This window comes from Lytechinus variegatus, chromosome 13 (assembly GCF_018143015.1).
Source record: "Lytechinus variegatus isolate NC3 chromosome 13, Lvar_3.0, whole genome shotgun sequence".
Classification (NCBI taxonomy): Eukaryota; Metazoa; Echinodermata; class Echinoidea; order Temnopleuroida; family Toxopneustidae; genus Lytechinus; species Lytechinus variegatus.
The window spans coordinates 16,982,493-17,003,934 of record NC_054752.1 but is presented as its reverse complement, the minus strand read 5'-3'; the positions used below and the strand labels follow the sequence as shown (position 1 = coordinate 17,003,934).

Here is a 21,442-nt window from a genome sequence, read left to right as displayed (position 1 = left end):
AATGTGTATTTTTGGACACTGTAATCAAACTCACGCCTAACCTGAACGTGATTAATTAGTACTTTACTTTTTTTGGTTCAAATCAAATTATCATTGAAAACAAAGTTGTTTGCAATAGAACCTGATTAATGTATGGTTGAGATTATTTTTTTTTGAGGTTCGAGTGGCATTTTCGTTTCGAGGAATATACATCAATATATACATTAAAAATAATATTTTATAAGTGGCTTGCAGTATCATACAAGGGCGTGTGGGCGCTGCACGAGAAGCCTTGGATGGGTTCTCACACCCGAGATATAGCCGACTGCGTTTGTAGTCTTTCAAAGATAGGCCTATATGTAATTATTCCAGTGCCAGAGCAAAACTTGATTTATGAAATAGTGATGTGCATCCCCGGTTACAGTTTGATCAACCATCCTCATTTCAAATCCATGACCGTTCAATATAACTAGTCATTAGTACCAGTCGTAAACAAAGTTTCCTATCAAATAAAAACAAATGACCGGTCACGTGATAGATATCAGCCAATCATGATTATGATTAACATCCAGTATACTATTTTATAACCAATTATGAATGATCAGGCTATTTTTTCTTCAAAATTTGTGTGGTGGAATATACAACATTGAAAGTTTTCCTTCTGGGTGCTGCTTATATTATTCTTCATAGGCAGCACCTCCAGGTGTGCTGGAAGAAATGTAATAAAGGAATAAGGTAACCAAAATAACCTTAATTTTGTGGTGAAACTTTTTTTCCTTTTTTTCAACAGCAACCCCCCCCCCCCCCGCTAAAAATATCGTTCCCAAGACCCCGAAACAACGCATGATCTGCTATTAAATGGAATATGAATAGGACATTGGCATCTACGTAAATGGCGTTCACACGTTGCGTTTGCTACTTCTTTCATTTTTGTTTCCTGTCTATGCAAATAGGTTTGTTCCTTCTTATTCTCAGTATCCTTTTGTATCACTTTGAAGTTTCAATCTCGATTTCATTATGACATAACATAAAGGACATATACAATAGCACACTGTGGTACTTAGCCACTTAATGAATTGTAAAATGAGCAATAAGTAGAAAGTTCTAATATACATATACATGCAGTGATTATTAATGTATCATTCGCTCTTTAATGTAATTATTAATAAAGTATAACACAAGGAAATCAAACAATATCATATATAATGAATATAACAATACGAGGCATCCCTGTCTATATTACGCGTTACACGCAGAATACTGTTGACCTCGCTAAATACACGCATTATACATGTTATACACATAAGAAAACAAAAACCAACATAGTATCCAGGAAGCCGTCATCCATTTGTAACCATCTTGAATTAACGAGGAAGTAAAAAATCAACAGAAAACGCATTCTTACAAGTGCCCATGTTAATTTCCGTGGGAAGTAATTCAACGTCCACCATGTAGCTCTTATGTATATCATTCGTTTTAACATGTTCAACTTTAAACGCGACAGATCGCAAAAAAAAACTAAATAAGAAGATGCTAATATCAACAACGTATGCAAGTGCAGTGCACATTTTAAGCTCGAATTCCCTCAAATGTGTGTGCATATATATATATATACAAGACAAGAGGTCCCACGACCAAGAAAGAAAAACGTGGGGAAAAAATAATGAAATATGACATGTTTTTTAAACATTGTGTCAAAATCTGTCACAAAACACACTGTCATTTTCAAAAGGCAAACATTTCTCCTACAACCTTTAATTTTTGTTTTCCGTATGTTGTGCACCATTAGACCGCTGGAGAAAGAAAGGAATATGGGAAAGACTTATAGGCCTACAAAAAGGGAAAGAGGTAAGTTAGGAGTCATTATACTTAGTGATCACTCAACTGCAATTTGTCAACTGTGTGACGAAGGCTATTAAAAAACGAAGAACAAAAAACAAATGTGTGGGTTCTTTCTATTCATTACCGCCTTTGAAATCTAGATTATTTTTTGGTTGTATTTGCTCCCTACAATTTAAATATGTGTATTGATACCTACATGTATACATACGGTATATTCCTGACAGAAAAATAAACATCGTAAGTTTCTGGAATTTGTACACAAGGAAAATACTCGACATGCGAAGCAGGTATGTAGGCCTATGCATGGAGCACGACATGAACAAGTGCTTACAGGTTTTTCTCATATCCACTCTGTGGTAAGCTCCTAAAATCATTGCATCTGATTGGCGCAGAGCTTATTTATAAATGAAAATCAATGGCTACTATCTTTCATGAAATGCTCTCTTGACCTATAAGGTTTTCGTTTCTACTATAGGAACTTTTTGACTCGTGTTTTCTTTTTTTTTTTTTTTAAATTATATTTTCGGATTAGCGGATCTGCACCCAATGGGTTAAACATGATTACTCTTACTCGATGTTTTATTATCAATTGTTCTATGAGTTGTTTTCATTATTCATGCACAGTCATGGTTTGTGCGTGCAAATGTCTTCCATCTCTTTCAAAACAATTGTTGCCAAGCAAAACATATGAAGGGCTATCAATTTTAGAAAACGGAATCGCGGCCAGTGGATATTGACAAAGAGATGATGTGTTGCCAAAAAGCAAGTAATTGCCATCAACAATAATTAGGAATAAAACACTAAAATGAGTAGTGTCTATCAGAATTTGACACCCCCGCCGTTTATACTATATGCTCTATACTATTAAATAAATGAACAAACACATGGGAAGGTATCTCTGACCAGGGTCCCCCCCCCTCCCTTCCCCTATTCCGAATTTCATTCAAATCAGCTGAGATTGTCTTGGTTAGCTGCATCTATACATGGAAATGCATTTCACAATTCCAAAATATATGTAACATGCATGCTGTCCAGATGCGTTTTTTTTTACCCTTTGAAATAGATATGCACCGAGAAGCCCATCGAGTTCGGAGCAGGACTAAAAAAAATGAAAAATATAATCATCTCCCTTTCTCTGTCTTTTTCTCTCTCCGAACTGATCCAAGATGATAATGCACGGCTACAGTAATATAAATACTCAATGAAACTGTTACTAATTATGCACTGGCCGCCGTATCGACGCCCAGCTATTTCATGCCAACATTCCAGTTTCTACAAGCTTGCCATTTACGAAAGACAACCATTCAATCTGACCATGGAATTGAACTTATTTATCCTTTTCGCTATCAAAATGTGATATTAACTTACATATTGTCTCCGCTGTGCCGATGCATAGCCACCGAGAAGCCGAACTGCGATTCGGTATCGTCGATAGAATGTACAACTGGAGCATTTAAGTCCATATTAAAACCTTGGACCGCGGTCAAGACTGACCAAAGTGACAGAAAGAAAGTAAAGGGGGATATCTCCGCCATGGCTCTCCTTTGATTCCAGAAGTTCTGACTTCTGAGGATCTTGGAGAAAACTGTTCCGCGTTAGGAGCTGTCCTCTTGACCCCGATGTGCTTCTCGGGACACCTTCTAAGCACTACCAGCAGAAGATTTGTTTTGAGCAGACAAAGTTTTATCTTTCATCGGCTAAGTGGATTCAGGTACGGAGTCGACTCATATTTCCTTTTAGTATAAGTGAATCTGCAATGATTCCAAAGCCTTTAGTGGATAGGCGAAGTCCTGATTTGGAACTTCCACGGACTTTGAAAACCTTGGTTGACTACTCCCCAACGAGAGAATCTGGTCGTGAACCGAGTACCTCCCACTCCGCAGCTCTGCTCGCAAGTTTCGTTGGGTCAGTGATCATGACGAATTAATATGAAACCACTGAACAGCACGTTCGCAAACTTACAATAATGTTGTACGCCGAAAAGAAGTACTTGGCACTTATTCCACTATTTGATTCATGAAGATTGGGCTCACACTGCGTGTCAAGAGCAGCTACACAATGCGCCTCAAATAATTGTTTACCAATCATGCCTCCAGACATGCAAAAGCACGAAACAACAAATTCCACTGTCAAGTTTTTTTCTCCAATTTTGACAACTAAACGAAAAAGGTCAGGTATTGAACGTCGACAATAGAATTGGAATTCATTATGAAAATGTCGATATGAGCTCAAGCTTTCGAAGCGGGGTGTAGGCTATAGCTTTTAAATTGGCAAAGGTTGTTTCCCTAGGTCGGTTCATTGAGGAAAACAAGTGCGAATGAAGCAAAGCAAAGACCCCCAAAATAAGACACTGAGCGTTATAGGATCCTATCAGTACATTATCTAGCTAGTTCATGCTCTGAACGGCCAGCAGTAATAAATGCTGGAACATGATCAGGATGAAGACAAGACGTTTTCATTTGGAGAGTCCGACCAGCAGAAATGAATTTTACGGCATAATTATGAATGAATATAGGACTCAAATACAGCATCGGGGATTCCTCTATTGCCCCGGGCTCAAAATCCAGTCGAGGTGCATAAATCCAATCTCGATATTGCTCAGATATGACAAAGGACTTGCGAATTCTTATGAGTCGGTGCACGTTCAGGGATATCGTCTACAATGTACTGTCCCTCTGAGCGTTTACCGTTATTGACTCGAAGTAAATTTGAACGCAGGGCCGAATAAGATGAAAACACGAGGAAGACCTAAGCTCCAGGATTAAATCATGAAGACACGCTACATTCGGACATTTGATATAGGGGAAGTTTCAATAATTGTATTATACATAATTAGCAGGTTATCGACGATTAGGTTAGTCTATTATTCAGACCTTAAGATTTCTAATAACGCATCACATGATTTTCATCAAGGCGGGTCAGTTTACCTCTAGCTCTCCGAACCATTCAAACTCCACATGAGTTAAATTTTCATTTCATTTCATTTATTTCATTTTCAACAAAATATAAATCAAATGAATACAATCATTAAAAGTCAACATCATAAAAAATATACCAATGCCATAAAATCAACTTGAGAAAGGCATGTTATAAGAAAGTTACATACAAAATAATCATGTGTAAAGGATTTGCGATTTATAATTTGTGAGAATGGAGGATCCCACTAAAAAGCTAAGCTTGTATATTGTGGGTTCCTCAAAATATGACAAACGAGAAATGAATTTTATAAATACATGTTATTTCTTTTTATTTGATTTCTATGCAGTGCAAATAATTCATTTGAATAATAAATAACCTTCGTCATTTACTTAAGGCCCCTCATAAGAATAAGAAAAAAACGAAAAAAAAAAGATTGGTATGCATGGCTGTGCACATTGAAATATGTTATACATGTTTAAAGACCTATACAAAAAAAATGTTGAAATGTTCTGATAAATCACTGTCATTGATTATTAGCCTGATCAAATCAAGGACAAGTTGACCTTGTACTCACCATAAGCGAGTTTGACTTAATCAACAAAATTATCAATATCCTTATTTGAATAATCATTCGCCACAAACCAAGTGGCGGGGGGGGGGCTGGTAAATTTGAGTGAAAGACTGGGTCTGGGGATTAAGACTGTCTCACCCCATCATTCGGAAAATCAGGCGTTCATCCCAAAGGAAAGAAAAAGGGAATATAATATCAAACGGAAGCGTCCACTTTTTGAGCGTGAAGTCGAAGGAATATTTTATAACGAATTGTATTTGAATTGAACTGGAGAAGAAACCCGAATAATTCATGCGATAATGAACCCTGATAGTTGGTCACAGTAGGACCAGAAAGGCATGTTTACTGCAATGCTGAATGTATTCGAACCCTAATTTTAAGACATAAAGCAGGCAGAAGAAACCCGGAAAATATATCATTGGGGATTAGAAAGTGAAGAGAGCATAAATTCTAAAAAAAGGGTCAAACTTTTCTGCTAGCTTGCTTCCTTTTATACATCTTAAATTTGCCACATATCAATACCTTATTTTGCCAACCCCCCTCAAATGTTCTCACGTAGGCCTGTATGTAAATTGTTTGTATGAATTAAGTTCCGACGAGAAATAACCCTGAAAGTATTGCTGGTTAATCTTATGGTTTTGTCTAACATGGTTTTATGTTTGTTTAGTTTTGATATATCAAGTACATTGCATGCCCATTGCTATGAATACAAGGAACTAACTATTTGGTTTGCGGTGCCCTATCCTGCTTAAGATTAACAAAGATCCTGAAACCAATTTCAAACCGTTAAAATTATAATTTTTTTTTAGGGGGGGGGGGTCTTAATACATTTTTATTGTAGAGGAAGATGGAGCTTACTTAAGATTAACTATGCAGGATGATCCTGTTTTTATGGGGGAAGAAGTAATTCCTTTTAACGGAATGTTATAAACATCCTTAACGCCTCCATAAATATATGGTTACCTAGAAATGTAATTTCAAATCACCTTTTTCATTTACACAATAAACCACCACCATGATGGTCAGGACGATTTTATTTGCAAAATCATCATCGGCTTGGTTAGAGTAGTCCCTCTTGTCGTGCCCATGATCATTTTTCGTTCAGAAAATGCTGTGAGATACCAAACGTATAGGACTAGGTGAATTTTTGATCCCCAAATGGGGCGAGCAATGAACATTGCAATATAATTGAAATTGTAATGATTATATGAAATACCATTTAACATACATGTACTTTTAGACTTGTCTTCCCAGTTCTCTTATATTCATTTCAGTAGTACAATACTGTTAATGAAGAAAGTTAGTATTTTTTCGAAGAATTGTAAACTGACACTCACTAACTAACACTAACCCTCACGCACACACGCACACACAGAGAAATGTTCTTGATTCCTGAATGACAAAACAATACCGGAGACCGACTTCCCCTTGAATCTCCTTAAACAATCTTAAGTTTTCAGATATCCGGCAAAATCGAGCATTGCTTCCTCATTGTCTGTTTGCCTTCATTTTTGAACGTTACGATGAAAAACAGTTACGAGAATACAGAATATATATCGAAATAATCGGGTTAGAACCATTGCAGCTAAACTGTTTTCTGGCATAGTTTTACCATGTTCAATTCTTACACAGAAAAATTACAGAACTTCCCATTTTCGAGTTACTTAAAGGTCAAGTCCACCTCAGAAAAATGTTGATTTGAATCAATAAAGAAAAATCAGACAGGCACAATGCTGAAAATTTAATCAAAATCGGATGTAAAATATTAAAGAAAGCTATGACATTTCAAAGTTTCGCTTATTTTAAACAAAATAGTTATATGAACGAGCCAGTTACATCCAAATGAGAGAGTCGATGATGTCACTCACTCACTATTTCTTTTGTTTTTTATTGTTTGAATTATACAATATTTCAATTTTTACGAATTTGACGATTAGGACCTCCTTGCCTGAAGCACAAAATGTTAAAATAATGGAATTCCACGTGTTCAGGGAGGAATGAAACTTCATTTCACATGACAATGACGAGAAAAGAAAATATTTCATATTTCATATAATAAAATAAAAAAGAAATAGTGAGTGAGTGATGTCATCAGTTCCTCATTTGTATACCGACCAAGATGTGCATATAACTGTTTTGTGAAATGAAGCGAAATTTAAAATGCCATAACTTTCTTATTTTACATCCGATTTTGATGAAATTTTCAGTGTTATGCTTGTTGATTTTTGCTCTTTTATTCAAATCAAGTTTTTGTTGGGGTGGACTTGTCCTTTAAGTATGATTCGCGTTCGAACCCATGATCCTCTTTATATTGAAGAGGTCCGTGCTTTTCCACTGCACAGTTATTTCACCAGTTTGGGGTAATAGTCATATTTGCCAGCGTTATTGATACCCATTACGTAATGTAATCCTGTTTTATTTTAAATTTATCGAGAATCGTCACACTCGGGCCTTGGAACGGGTTTTTTTTTGGGGGGGGGGGGGTGGCGGCTGAGCCGAAAGTGGAGGTGGCAACCATGCTAACAATCAAAATCAGACGGTATTACGCTTTTGTGCAGTTTTAATGGAAAATGGGGACTGCATGAATCCCCCAACCAAAAGCCCCCTGGTTCCGCGGCCCCTGACACTGTCCACACTGAAGGCCTTATTAAAGTCATGCCTTTGTATAGCATATATAATTTAACATAAGAGTACAGGGACGTTGAAATAATTCAAAACATACACAGGCATTGCAGCTTATTTCAGTATTTTCTCCGTGTGTCTTTCACTCCACAGATTCTGAACCACCGGATGCCATAATGATGGTTGGAACAGGGCTCCTTGCAATTGTCATGATTGTTGTTTCCGACTCCTTTTCTATGCTTCCGGAGCAACCGCTTTAACACATTACAGGCAATGCCATAGTCCCACCGACGGAGCCAACCTCAAGCCGATCAAGACTGTAACGTTATTGTCAATGACATCCCATCTGTCGGTTAGCAGTGGGTCGTACTGGTATGACTAATTCGAGAAGTTTCGTTAAATGTGGCAAAGCCGACTGAAAAAAAAATAATGTTGGAGCTCCAACAATCTGTTTTTGCTATTCACATGGAACTTCTTAGTTAGAGTGAATTGGAAGGAATTATTTTCAAATCGCTCGAATTGCCTTATCGGAAGAAGAGGGGGGGGGGGGGGGGGGTATCAGAATAGCTAGATATGAATATTCGTATATAGGTCCTTGATTAAAGCGATATATGTACTTGCTTTGTTTCGAATACAACTACCCAGGAAGAAAGGAAGTGTTTTATAATCTTTCTGGTCATCGGGTGAATGCATTTTGCCCGAATTCGGCCTAAATGCGATGACCTTACGATGCCGGTAAAGTAATCGTAACTCATCGGTCTCATGAACTTCATAGGGAGACGCAGACCCCGAGTGTACGATCGTCCTACGATTTAATGTACTCCCTAAAGCCCCTTTCACAATTGGTGGTACGACTGCTTACAACCGTTGCGATTGTGTGCAACATACATTCTGACCAAATGATCGCAAACGATCGCAAGTTCCCACTTTAGCGAATCGCACCACGATTGGAAAGTGATCTTAATCGGGTAAAAATCGCAGTGATCGTATCGGTTCGTATCATATCGCATTGATCAATTTTTTTTTTTTTTTTTTATTTATTTTTTCTTTCTTATTCCTGTCTACTATTTCTCATGTTTGTTGTTGGTGTGTTAGTTTGTTTAGCTTGGGGTCTAAGGGGGGCTCATGGGATGGGAGAACCTCATATATATATATATATATTATATATATATACATATATTTATATATATATATATTTTTTTTTTTAATTCGCGTAGTTTCGTCTTTGTTTTATTACTTGCTTTAGCTGCATGTATACATAACTTGTTAAAATGTTATATTTTATATGAGTTCGGATTATGTCTCTGTTCTGAAACAATTTGCCTGTTATGTTTATTACACTGATATTTAATTTGTCTACTGCACTGCTGCAATTATTATCCTGTTCTATATTTTCTTGATTATGTATGTACGAGAACCTCATATATATATATATATATATATATATATATTATATATATATATATATATATATATTTATATATTTATATATATTCATTCTTTTAATTCGCGTAGTTTCGTCTTTGTTTTATTACTTGCTTTAGCTGCATGTATACATAACTTGTTAAAATGTTATATTTTATATGAGTTCGGATTATGTCTCTGTTCTGAAACAATTTGCCTGTTATGTTTATTACACTGATATTTAATTTGTCTACTGCACTGCTGCAATTATTATCCTGTTCTATATTTTCTTGATTATGTATGTACGAAATTTATTTTGAATGAATAATAAAGATCACTACAAAACAAAAAAAAGAAAAAAAAATGAATGGTTAAAAATTCTCGCGATCAGTTACGGAATATCAATCGTGGCGATCGCAGCGGATCGTACGGGAGTGGGAAAGAGGTATCAGGGAAATTGAATTCTCGTATCTCTACGATCTGTTGACAAGTCTTTTTACAAATCATAAGACCGTATGTGATCGTCACCCAAATAGAACGTATGCTTGACACGAGCGATTATCACTAAACTATCTACTTAAATGAGTGTCCAAATTGAGCTATGAACATAACGAATAAACAAAATTCCATGGTAGTCCTTTTCAGTAAATCAGGAAATCATGTTTGTGAGTCTATCAATTTTGTATTTTTAAAAATATATATTTCAGGCATTTCTAGGCGGAATTTCAGGATATAAATTACAGACATTTTAATGCGTTTGCAAAAATAAAGATTTGAATTTTCTCAACTGTATAAAGGAATAGCTTTCTCTGGCATATCGAAAGCGTTCTTTTTTCTGGAATTCAACTACATGAATGGAATTTCACCCGTCTTCCAGAATAATGCCTTTCACATCCCTCTACCATATATGTCTACAATAACAGCCATAAGGAAAATACAAAGGAAATACATATGGCATGTACGGGGACGCTTGGAGACGGTCCCATGGCGAAGAGAGAGATCTGTTAGGGAATGCCCCTGTCTTGGCCATGTCCTACGATTCAATTATTTAATGTTTAAAGAAACACGAGACATCCGAAAGTTTCATTTTGAAATACAACAGAAAGAGTCCAGAGCAAGCCAAGAAATCGTCCGTCACACTCCGAATTAACCTGACATGCCCGAAGAGAAGGCTGAGATAATGCGTGTCCTTTGGGTAAATGTATATATCAAGTGAAATCTTGAATCACGCAAGAAAATATGAACAGAGTAGGATATTTTATTTAAAAAGAAATTAAAAGATAATCGCAGCCATTGATGGGTGTAACTTGCAATATGAAAAGACACAGAGTTTCCACGATGAACGGATCCAGGGGTGCGCAAAGCGAACACGAGCCCCATTTTTTTTTTTTGCATGTCGTCCCTTTTAAAAAGAACTCCTCCCCAATTATGTTGGCAAATCCTGCATTCCGCCCCCTGAGTCCCGTAAAGCATTGCACTGTAGAATGTCCAGGAAGAGTCAAGCCCCAGTTGGCGGAATCGAAATGCAAGTCGCCCCTGCCCCCTTTAAAATAATGGTTATCAACTCTATCATTCTTCTTACCATTGGTATCGTAAAACTTTTTAAAACATAATTTCATGACCGAGTGGGAGAGGTTTTGTTTATGATGTCTCTCGTTCGTCGTATTTTTCCAGTCTCTCGGCAGATTGGACCCGCATTAGAGGACCATCCACCTTAGCTGAAGAGGGCATATCCAGCCCATACTTGTATTGAATTGATAAATGCAAATTGATACATGTGAAGCACGCATACATGATTTAGTATTAATAGTAATAGTCATAATACATGTGACTTACACAGCGCCAAATCCAAAATGCAGCATGCTCAATGCTCATAAATAAATTAAGGAGTAAAAAGAAAGGTTTTGAGAACATTGTTGAAAGACTGAACATAGATTCGATTTTTTATGTCCTGAGGAAGTCTGTTCCATTTATGGTGGCACGCATGAGCAAATGATCTACCCCATACGTTTCTAACTTTCTCAAACTTTAATATTTCGGCATTCTCATGTTTGGATTTAAAACAAATGTCAAGCGGATTTGACAAATGAATCCTGATGCTACTATCAAATTCATTATACAAAAGTCCGTTTGTGAGTTGTAAAAAAAACAGGTGAATTTTCCATGAAATGTCAACCATAGGTCGTAGCAGGCTGCAAGAGGTTAGAAGACCTTCAAGGGGCGATTTGAACACAAAAAAGAAATTCTTGTTTCTTTAGTCGTTTCAAATACGATTATAGACCAGGCAATTCATACAAGACCCACAACAATTGAAGCTCTGGTGCGACAAAGGCAGGTGTCAGATTAAAGTAACACCAAAAATCAGGACTTTCGATCAATCGGCTTCGAGAAAATGGCTGACTTTTGACAACTTAACAAGGTTTTCAGTGACCTAAGCTATAAAATAATATCCTTCTGTAAACAAGCAAGATGGAATTTCCATTAAGCATTTTGAGTGACCAGAATTTTTTTTTTAAATTTGCAGAATGTAAGAATGTTAAAAATTATTTAACAAGAAACTGTTTTATTGAGCGATAATATCTTTCGAACTTTGTTAACATATTTGAGATTAAGGTATGGGTTTTCCATCTCTTGTTAAGTTCATTTTGAAAAAAGAAAACTGTGACATAGAATACGATTAAAAAATCAAATTTCAAATAAATATTTGAAACATTCTTAAAAGAAATAAAATGGAGAGCAAACAATATAAAATAAAGTATATTTTGGGGGAAAAATTGCAAGAAGAAGATTGAAAAGTCAAATTAGACACCATGTTTGCTTATTATTGAACATGTATCTAAAATTCTTTCTTGCTATACTTATATAATGTTGTCAAATTTTTTATGTTGAATTTTGAGGTATATCATGCTGGGTTTTTGTGGGGTTTTTTTTTGGGGGGGGGGGGTTCAATGTACAGTGACGATGTAAATGAGAACATACAAATAAAAAAAATAAAAAATTAAGACACAAACAAAAAGATATAAACACACACACGCAAATTGATATATGAAAATGGTGCAGGAGTGTGACTGTGTGTATTAATGGGTAAGAGAGAGAGGGGGGTAAAGAGAGAGTTGTATTGAATACCTTATATGAGACGGGGGTGCCGTTGGAACTTGTACAATGTAAATGATTGAGGAAGTAAAAATTAAACCCTATTCTATTGAGAAAAAAAATGAAATATGAAATGAGGTGATGTCTGTAGGTAACTGAATATCAAAGTACTTGAGGTGGGTAGTTTCACAGGTAGATTACCTTCAGCAAACAAGGAAATAAAAAGGGAATTTACTTCCTGAAACCTGACACCGGTCAAACATTCATTTTATTTCGAAAACAAGACAAAAACGCTGTAGCGGGTCTATCGCGTTATACGACAGTCAAATTGACGTATCCGATCTCAAACTCGCCGATAGTATGTAATTGTTAATACTTTAATTGATTTGTGTTCTGTTTCGTCGTTGTGACTGTGCCATCATTTATAACTATATATTTTTAATATCAAATCCTGTGATCCGAAAGTTAAGCCTGAATCAGAAACAATAATAACCATGAACAAGAAGAAGGAAAAATATCAAATTTCTATTTTCTCTCGGAATTCCATTACGTAGTTTGGTTTGTATTAACTGAAAATATTCTCAACCGACCCCAGCACCTCATGATTATTCTCGATGAAAAGCTTCATTTAGTACAAGTAAAACGTTCCCAACCAAAATTGAGATATGCAAGAAATGGGGGTTAATTTGGTCCACGTTTTTCGAACTCAATTTTGCAGCCAGTCACACCCATCATACCAGCTGCAGACTGGTCAACTTCGAATCAGGCGGTTTGGAGATACTTCCGCTGGCATGAGTGTGATGTAAGATATTTCTCTTCATGAACAAGCTTTTTTTCCACAATGATAGAGTTATTCGTATTATATATTTGCATTGTCTTTCCGCTCATCATCAAAACTGCAACTTGCACCCAGCCCTCTAGGTGATCTCTGCTTTCTCGGTGTGCGCCACTGCTGTCTGGAATAATCTCCCTGCCCGCATTAAAACTCTCCTACTGCCGATGTATTCCAATCAAAACACACCTTTTTAATCAACAAAACAAGTAAGCTGTTGCAATAACCAGTTATCCGTTTTCTTGATTTTGATTTGTTGTTATTATGCTTCATATTTCATTACCTTTTAATGTTTTACACTAATAATTACCAGTTATCCATTATTATCTGGCTATTTCATTTATTGATTTGTTATTATATGGTTAAAATTTAATTACCTCTTAAGGTTGTACACTTATAATTCATACTTTGTTTCTATTCAAAGTCATGATGTTGTATTTGTTTTATTTACGTTCTGTTTAAATTGTAAAGCGCTAAGAAACTGTTCTGTATCAAGCGCTATGTAAAAGCTAAATATTATTATTCATTATCATTATTATTAATATCATTATTTTTCATTATTATTATTGTAAAATTGTCATTATGCCAATCTTTAAACTGCACCCTTTTTTCTGGCAGGGCCGGTAAGAGGGGGATTGGGATATTTAGCTTTATCGCTTTATGATAACATATAAAGTCAGCACAAAGTCACAACTAAGGAAGTATATATTATATAGAAAGAAAGTACGAACGGCATGGTTCACTGAAACTATAGCTGGCGCTATGCACTATTGATAAGCATAACCATTGATCAACTAGTTGGGTCCCTCGGCTCAACTCTGTTAATACAGCAGACACACACACCCTTACACACACACACACCACTCATATAATTATATTTACCTCTAATATTCCTGTTGACGTTTCAAATTTTGTAAAAATTGTTATGTTCATCTATCTATTCTTTACATGAACCCTGTGGAAAAATAAGTTCTTCTAAAGAGGGCCACTCCAATGGAGCCATATGAAACGCCTCTGTTAATTTTGCCTCCGTCTATTTTGCCGCTGTCATTTTTGCCCCTTTCACTTTTACGCCTAGTCACTCCAATGATATATATTTTTTGCCAATTTAGTATTAGGTGTATAATATATGCATACTCGTTGTCGTATAGAAATATTGTCCAACGGTTCTTTGTTTACATAATTTGTCAACATTTTATAATAATAATGATGATAATGATATAATAATAATAATAATAATAAACAGAAGCACGAAACAATGCGCCATATTTTCTTCATAAGTAGCTGGCTCGATCTTTATAGGGGGGGGGGGTAATAATAACATCTTCGAACAATAACAATTTTCCTCCCTTCGTAATTCTTACACTTTTTAATTTGAAAACTCTCATGATTAACTGGTAATATATGCCCTCGTCATGGTAACCAATGCCGGATGTGCAGTCTGTCATAGGGTTTCCCGCTATTGTGGCTATCAAACTTTTACAATCCACCTTCATCGATGCACGTTGAAAATAAACTTTGGAGATTTTTTTTCCGTTAAACTGTTTCAAACCAACTTCGTTTAACTATTCCAGAGATATCGATGTAATTCTCACAATTCGCTATTCCTATGTCAAAGGAGACTGAAGCACTTTGCAGGGATTGTGGAACGAATTAAATATATCAAGGTTTGGTGATAGAACGATCAATTCTGTAGTCAGAGTAGTGAAGGATCATGGGGGGTGTGATGATATCGGAAAATTACAATCAATTAAATCGGACCAAAAAAAGGGCAATCTTCCATGTTCTCTGGCAGACACCGTAGAGAACCGGAAATATTTTCAGACTATAATTCTCTTCCGGAAAATCCCACTTTCACTGTCTGTGGTGCATCTGCTCCACAAATCTTCAGAGAAATAAACCTTTTCGATACCGCAGACGGAAACATCAACGAGAGAATCAATTGAACCAGAAAGGTATAGTGGCAGATGAGGTAACTCAAACCTCCCACCAGGTAGGCTCTTTACTGCCATTTCGGATCGACTTTTCGTCATGTTGGTGCGGAGGTGCGCCTTCTCATGGTATATATCTTGACTTCCGCGTGGTAAACAAAGTGAGGCAGTATGGCCATGGGGCCAGGTAAACGTCTGGTCGTTTATTGCACCTGATGATAATGTGTAAAGCACCACACATCAATTGTACCTGAAATGCAGAGGTGGATGTGTTACCTTTATCGACGCTCAATATGTTGTGATCTACGTCCACAGCGATACTCTGGTCAGTACTGCACGCGAGTTTTTTCAATACCTAAAATTACAATACAAGTATTGGTCTTCATCATGCTCATTTGTGAAGGGCACATTCCGATACGATCGTGATTAGCAGATTGTCGACGACAATGGCACAATGCATGATTAGGAGGTAATTTCATTCGCACAAGTTGAGTTTTGCATCGCCGGACATTGGGTTTTTACTAACGTATAATCATATGGATTTTTTACCATCTTCATAGAAGACACCAACCGTGACACAGGACCAACTACCAACAAATACTAACGGTCACCTTACGATTTCGTTTTCGTGTACATGGTGTATGTAGACCTAATCTACATGACCTATCAGTTAAAGAGCCTTTTCTACTAGAATTTCATTTTAATCAGGCCAAACTGTCTATACAAAATGACGCAACGCGATCGTTCACCATGTTCGCTTAGGAATTGGACAATGGGTGTTATGTATCACAACTTCTATCCCATCCTCATCAGCGTAATTCTGTTTATTTCGGCGACATCGTCATCGCCTGCAAGTTTTAGTTCGTCATCAGATTCCGAACCAATGCTGGATGGCATCGAAGAATTAAACATCAACCAACGATTGAACCACCCGACGAGGTCCGGCATCGATTTGGTGCCATCGACGACAATGATGTCGAACACCGACGTCGAGTGCGGGTGTGACGCCCTGCAGAAGATCATCAAGGAGGTGAAAGAGACAAAAGGGGTGTGCATCGACACCGCTTTGGCTGTCGATCTCCATGTTAAGACGGTTGGCGAGCTTCAGTTAGCCGTCGACGGACTCTCGAGTGTGCGGGAGACCAATCATGCTGATACGTATGGTGAGCATGGTGTGAAAACATACCTAACTACCATGATTACTGCATGGTGCAGCCCTGGAAGGGGCAGGAAATGTCCCCTATACTCTTTCAAGTAGGGGAGAAAAAAAACAGAAAAATACATTAAATACACGTATGCACGTTGGATTTGGTGCAAAAAAAGAAAAATAAACAATTATCATAATATTATAAGGAATATTGAATTAGAATGATAGAATAGTGTTAAAGTATAGGTCTACATGTAAATCAGTTAATCGTCATTTCTCTAACTTTATTTCCGTTATTACTCGTTACGGACCAACGTACTTTGACACGTTAACCCCCCCCCCCCGGGCACTTCCATTGACGAGTTGACCATTTGGTTTCGAAAAGCACCCTAAACAAGTATTTTCCATGTTCTGAAAATGCACAACTTAAGTATTGGCGTGTGTAACCCTACCCTTAACAAGTATTGCCACACAAAGCGGTACCCTTGACAAGTATTCCCTGAATCGACACCCTAAACAAGTACAACGATATCTTAATCGTTATGTCACGGACGTCGGCTTTACCTTTACTTGCATTGGGTTTAGTACCACCCAACACACCTCGCTCAAATCGGACCCTACACACGTAGTGTTCTGTGTTGGGGCAAAAAGGTACATCCTTTATAAAGTATTTTACTCTTCCCTCGCAAATTGTACCGTAAACACGTAGTTTATTATTCATTATTGTAGTGTGTCTGACACCCCTACGTTACAACTTGCCCTATCTTGAAAAGGGGGTCCTCTGAACGTTTTTTCCACTCGTCCATGGAAGTGCCCCCCCCCCCGGCGTTATCCCTATTCAATCTAAACAATGAAATTAATTTATTTATTACTATTAATCAGAAGCGCCTACGTCACCCAACACCATGAACACAGAAACTGTGTCGTCATCATCATCATCAGACGATGAACCGTTAACTCCATCGTCGTCCTCATCATCCATCGAAGATGTCGTCCTCGCTTCAACAGGCGAGGAGGACGAGCATGGCGATGACGAGCCGGGTATCGAGACACCCCCCGTCAATCCTGGAAGGGGTCCAGCTAGTTATCATGGAACCACCTGATGTGATCCCGCGAGATTGTCTTGAAGTGCAGCAACAAGTGGGTAACGTCTCTGGGGTCTATACCATACTGCCAGACGGATGCGGACAGCCTTTCCAGGTGTTCTGTGACATGGCTACTGCTGGGGGAGGTTGGACGGTAAGATCTTTCTCTCTCTTTGTCCACTTGTTTCAAAACTCAACTGGTTAGATATTTGAATGTTCAGAACGCTCATATTCAGAAGAGGGAATGTATATAATACAAAAATAAAACAAATAAGACAAGTTGCCCAGATAATATCACCAGGGGACAATGCGCAACGCAGAATTAATTCAAAGGGAAACACTGTCCCCAATCCGGGATGTCGAAGAAATTTCTCAACGAAAATCTAATATCACCTTGTGAAATGGGATAAGAAATCCTACAGGTCCTAAAGAAGTTGTCTCGAAAGTTCTGCTTATTTTATTGATTTAGTTTTAAATCCTCTTTGTCATACTTTCCTTATATAGGTCATCCAGCGTCGATTGAACGGTGAGACCAGTTTTGCTCGCCTGTGGGGTGCATACCGAAGAGGATTCGGTAATCTCCTTAAAGAGTTCTGGATGGGACTAGACAAAATGAGTCGACTGACATCACAGGACGACTACGAACTCCGGATCGATCTCCAAGACTTTAACGGGACAAAGGCTACAGCGGAGTATGAGAGTTTTGTGATCAGTGATTACAGAAGTAACTATCGGCTGCTTGTTGGCTCATTCAAGGCGAACGGCTCCGCAGGTATTTAGTGAAATAATTTTGTTTTAAACCGAAAGTTACCAGCAGTTGTGTACATGAAAAATCACTTTCAGGGAGACTCTTTTTGACAACTAAATTCAAAAGAAAAGTCTGCGTGTGGGAGGGGGGGGGGGGCGACTCTGCCCCCTCCCCGTCCACTTATGTACGCTAGAGATTACCACACATTTTAATTTGATTGACATTAGGGAGGGCCCTGCAAGAAAATTCTGAATTGAAGGATTGAAGGTTGTCTATAATTAGATCCAATACTTTTATTAGAATAATGGCAGTCTGGCAATTACTTTGGAAAAAAATGTCAAGTTTTACCTCGAAATATTTTGCGAATCATAAAACATGCTCTAGCTTCAATTCTTTTATACCACTTCTTCCCTCTTCAGGCGATTCGTTGAGCTACCACAATCACATGCCTTTTACGACGACCGATCGGGACAACGATCTTGCCAAGAAGAACTGTGCCGAACTCTACTCCGAAGGCGGCTGGTGGTACAACGGCTGTCTCTACTGCAACCTCAACGGGATATACCTCGGACCTGACGATGACGATTTTGCCACTGGGATTACGTGGTACGAGTTCGCTGGCTTCAGGAACTCTTTGAAATTCTCAGAGATGAAAGTTAGACCGGTTCCGTAAAGAGGTGCGTGTCCTGCATGGAATTATATAACATGTGGCCAATCACACAACCGGCGTTTCGTGATGCGACTTCGCTGGCTTCAGACACTCTTTGAAGTTCGTTGAGGTGGTAGTTAGGCCTGTTTCAAAAACATGGTAAGGCAAAGCTTTTCCTGCATTAAGTGGCACCTGAACATTATCATCAGATGAAGCTTTCGGATGTTAGACAACAGTTCACACAAATTAACCCTCTGTAAGGTTTTTGAAGTATTTATATAGTTATTACGTTCATGTGCTACTTTCTACGTGGAGGGATTCATCGATCGATTGAGATCATTGGAAATCAAGGAGCAGGACATCAACCTTTTTTTATTAGTGGACTCGTTGTAGTTGCCATCGTGGACTGCCTGTGCGCGGATAAATGCGACTTCATAAACAATTTTCACGTCGAGAAACTTGAACATAGTACGTGGCTGTAACCACATCGTAACGTTGCCCTTTCATCATGTTCAACATGATAGCACAGACTTTGCAGGTGGCCTTTTAAACTTAATTAATTGAATGCTATCTCATGAATTTTGTATGAATGATTTTGATAAGAATAATAGCGTTATATTTCGAGTTCGTATTGCAGCTTGTGCTGAATTATAAAATCTTTTTATAGATGAAATTCAATATTAGATTATACTACAAACATGACTTTTGCCAATGTCATCACCGATGAACCTGCATTTAGATATTGACGGCTCGATAGATGTAAATGATCCGAATGCTGTGTCAAGTGTGACCGATTTGAAAATGAAGTAAAAACAAAAACAGGCAATCAGAAAACAGGTTTGGTAAGCCCAGCAAAGCTGTGAATTATTGATATGTACACTGTTAAAAAAAACTGATTTTACAGAAAAATAAAAGAAGATTTTGCAGAAAGCAATACCAGAATCATTCTTTAAATTCATGAAACAGGAATTTTTCTGCAATTTAACAGAACAAGTCTGTTAGAAAAAGGGGAAAAGAGTGTTTTATTTAAGGAAATTTGTAAGATTACACACACCAAATACCAATTTCCTGTAAGATTACGCAATCTGGTAAGATTACAGGTGTTCTCGAGACTCTGCTGCAGGAACTTCTTTTAGTTTAAGGATAAATTTTCTAACAGTGTACTTTTCTTGTTCTAATCGAATATGGGCCAACAGATGGGTTTCAATCTAAACGCATTTTCATCTGGCCTTTCAAGGATATTTTACGTAGGCGTCCGTCTGTCACATGTGTAATGAGACTCGCAGGTGTAAAAAAAAACCACTTGGTCTAATCACAATATTTCTTTCTTTTTCGAATTTTTTCATTCAACCTTGCCGTAATTACATTTCAAACACCAGTTGATCCATATCTAGTTAGTGATATTAACTTCCAATAAAGACATCATTATGATGATCCCTTTTTTCCATTTTTACCTGTACTTGGTCATTATCAAGTCCGAGACCACCTGTATCTAACCATGTCATGTACAGTATATCCATGATCATGATCAAAATGACCTGTCTTTTTTTTCTCGATGATTATGAGTCCATTTCCTACTATAGTCTGGTCGTTCCCCTACTAAGTCTATGGATGTCAGATTACTGAAGTTTATTTGGAAAATTTAAGAAACTGATTTAACAACAATGTCTTTTAATGTATAAATTTACAATTGACTTGTTCCTTACAAACCAAGCGATCAAAATGAAATATTCATTCATGTTCGAATTCGTCGTCGTCACAGCATACTTTAATCAGAGCGAAGCTTCCCTTTTGGCAGCGTGGTACAACCGTCTGTTTTGAGACATTCTAGTTGCTTTCTCCATGGTACCAAATGCCTCCCTCGCTGTTTTGTCCCATTTACATCTTGGTCTTCCTCTACTACGTTTACCAGGAATGTGTGCCTCAAGGACCCTCTTCTTCAGACCATTATGTCTCATAATGTTCGACTAAAAACAATAAAATTGATTTAAATAAGATTAACATAAGATTAATGAATTTACAATTGACCTGTTACTAACAAACCAAGCGATCAAAATAAAATATTCATTCATGTTCGACTTCGTCGTCGTCACAGCATACTTTAATCAGAGCGTAGCTTAATGGCGCGTGGAACAACCGTCTGTTTTGAGTCATTCTAGTTGCTTTCTCCATGGTACCAAATGCCTCCCTCGCTGTTTTGTCCCATTTACATCTTGGTCTTCCTCTACTACGTTTACCAGGAATGTGTGCCTCAAGGACCCTCTTCTTCAGACCATTATGTCTCATAATGTTCGACTTAAAAACAATAAAATTGATTTAAATAAGATTAAATTGTCAAATGCTTTCGTTATTAAAATTAAGTTTGCTTCCAGTGGATTGACTTCAAGCAATCAAATGAAAATTGCTTTAAGGCCCCCTCACACCTGACCGAATGTAGGCAGACGAAGGGTGACGAATGGGAAAAATGCACGAAATGCACGCGAATTCAACGAATTCAAAAAAAATTCCGTCAAATCATGCAATCAGTGACTATTGTCAAATTTTATCAACGAACGGTAAGCGAATGATAAATATGACATGCGAAGGATATCGATTTTTCGGTTCACCTCTTTGAGTAAAT

The 21,442-nt window shown here is 37.4% G+C and overlaps 2 pseudogenes; one reads left to right on the top strand and one right to left on the bottom strand.

The window, feature by feature from the left end:
• Positions 1 to 4,201, bottom strand: part of LOC121426115 — a 55,104-nt pseudogene extending 50,903 nt beyond the window's left edge.
• A 10,939-nt stretch (positions 4,202 to 15,140) lies between these two features.
• On the top strand, positions 15,141 to 19,694 carry LOC121426933 (annotated as a pseudogene).
• The last annotated feature ends 1,748 nt before the right edge of the window (positions 19,695 to 21,442 follow it).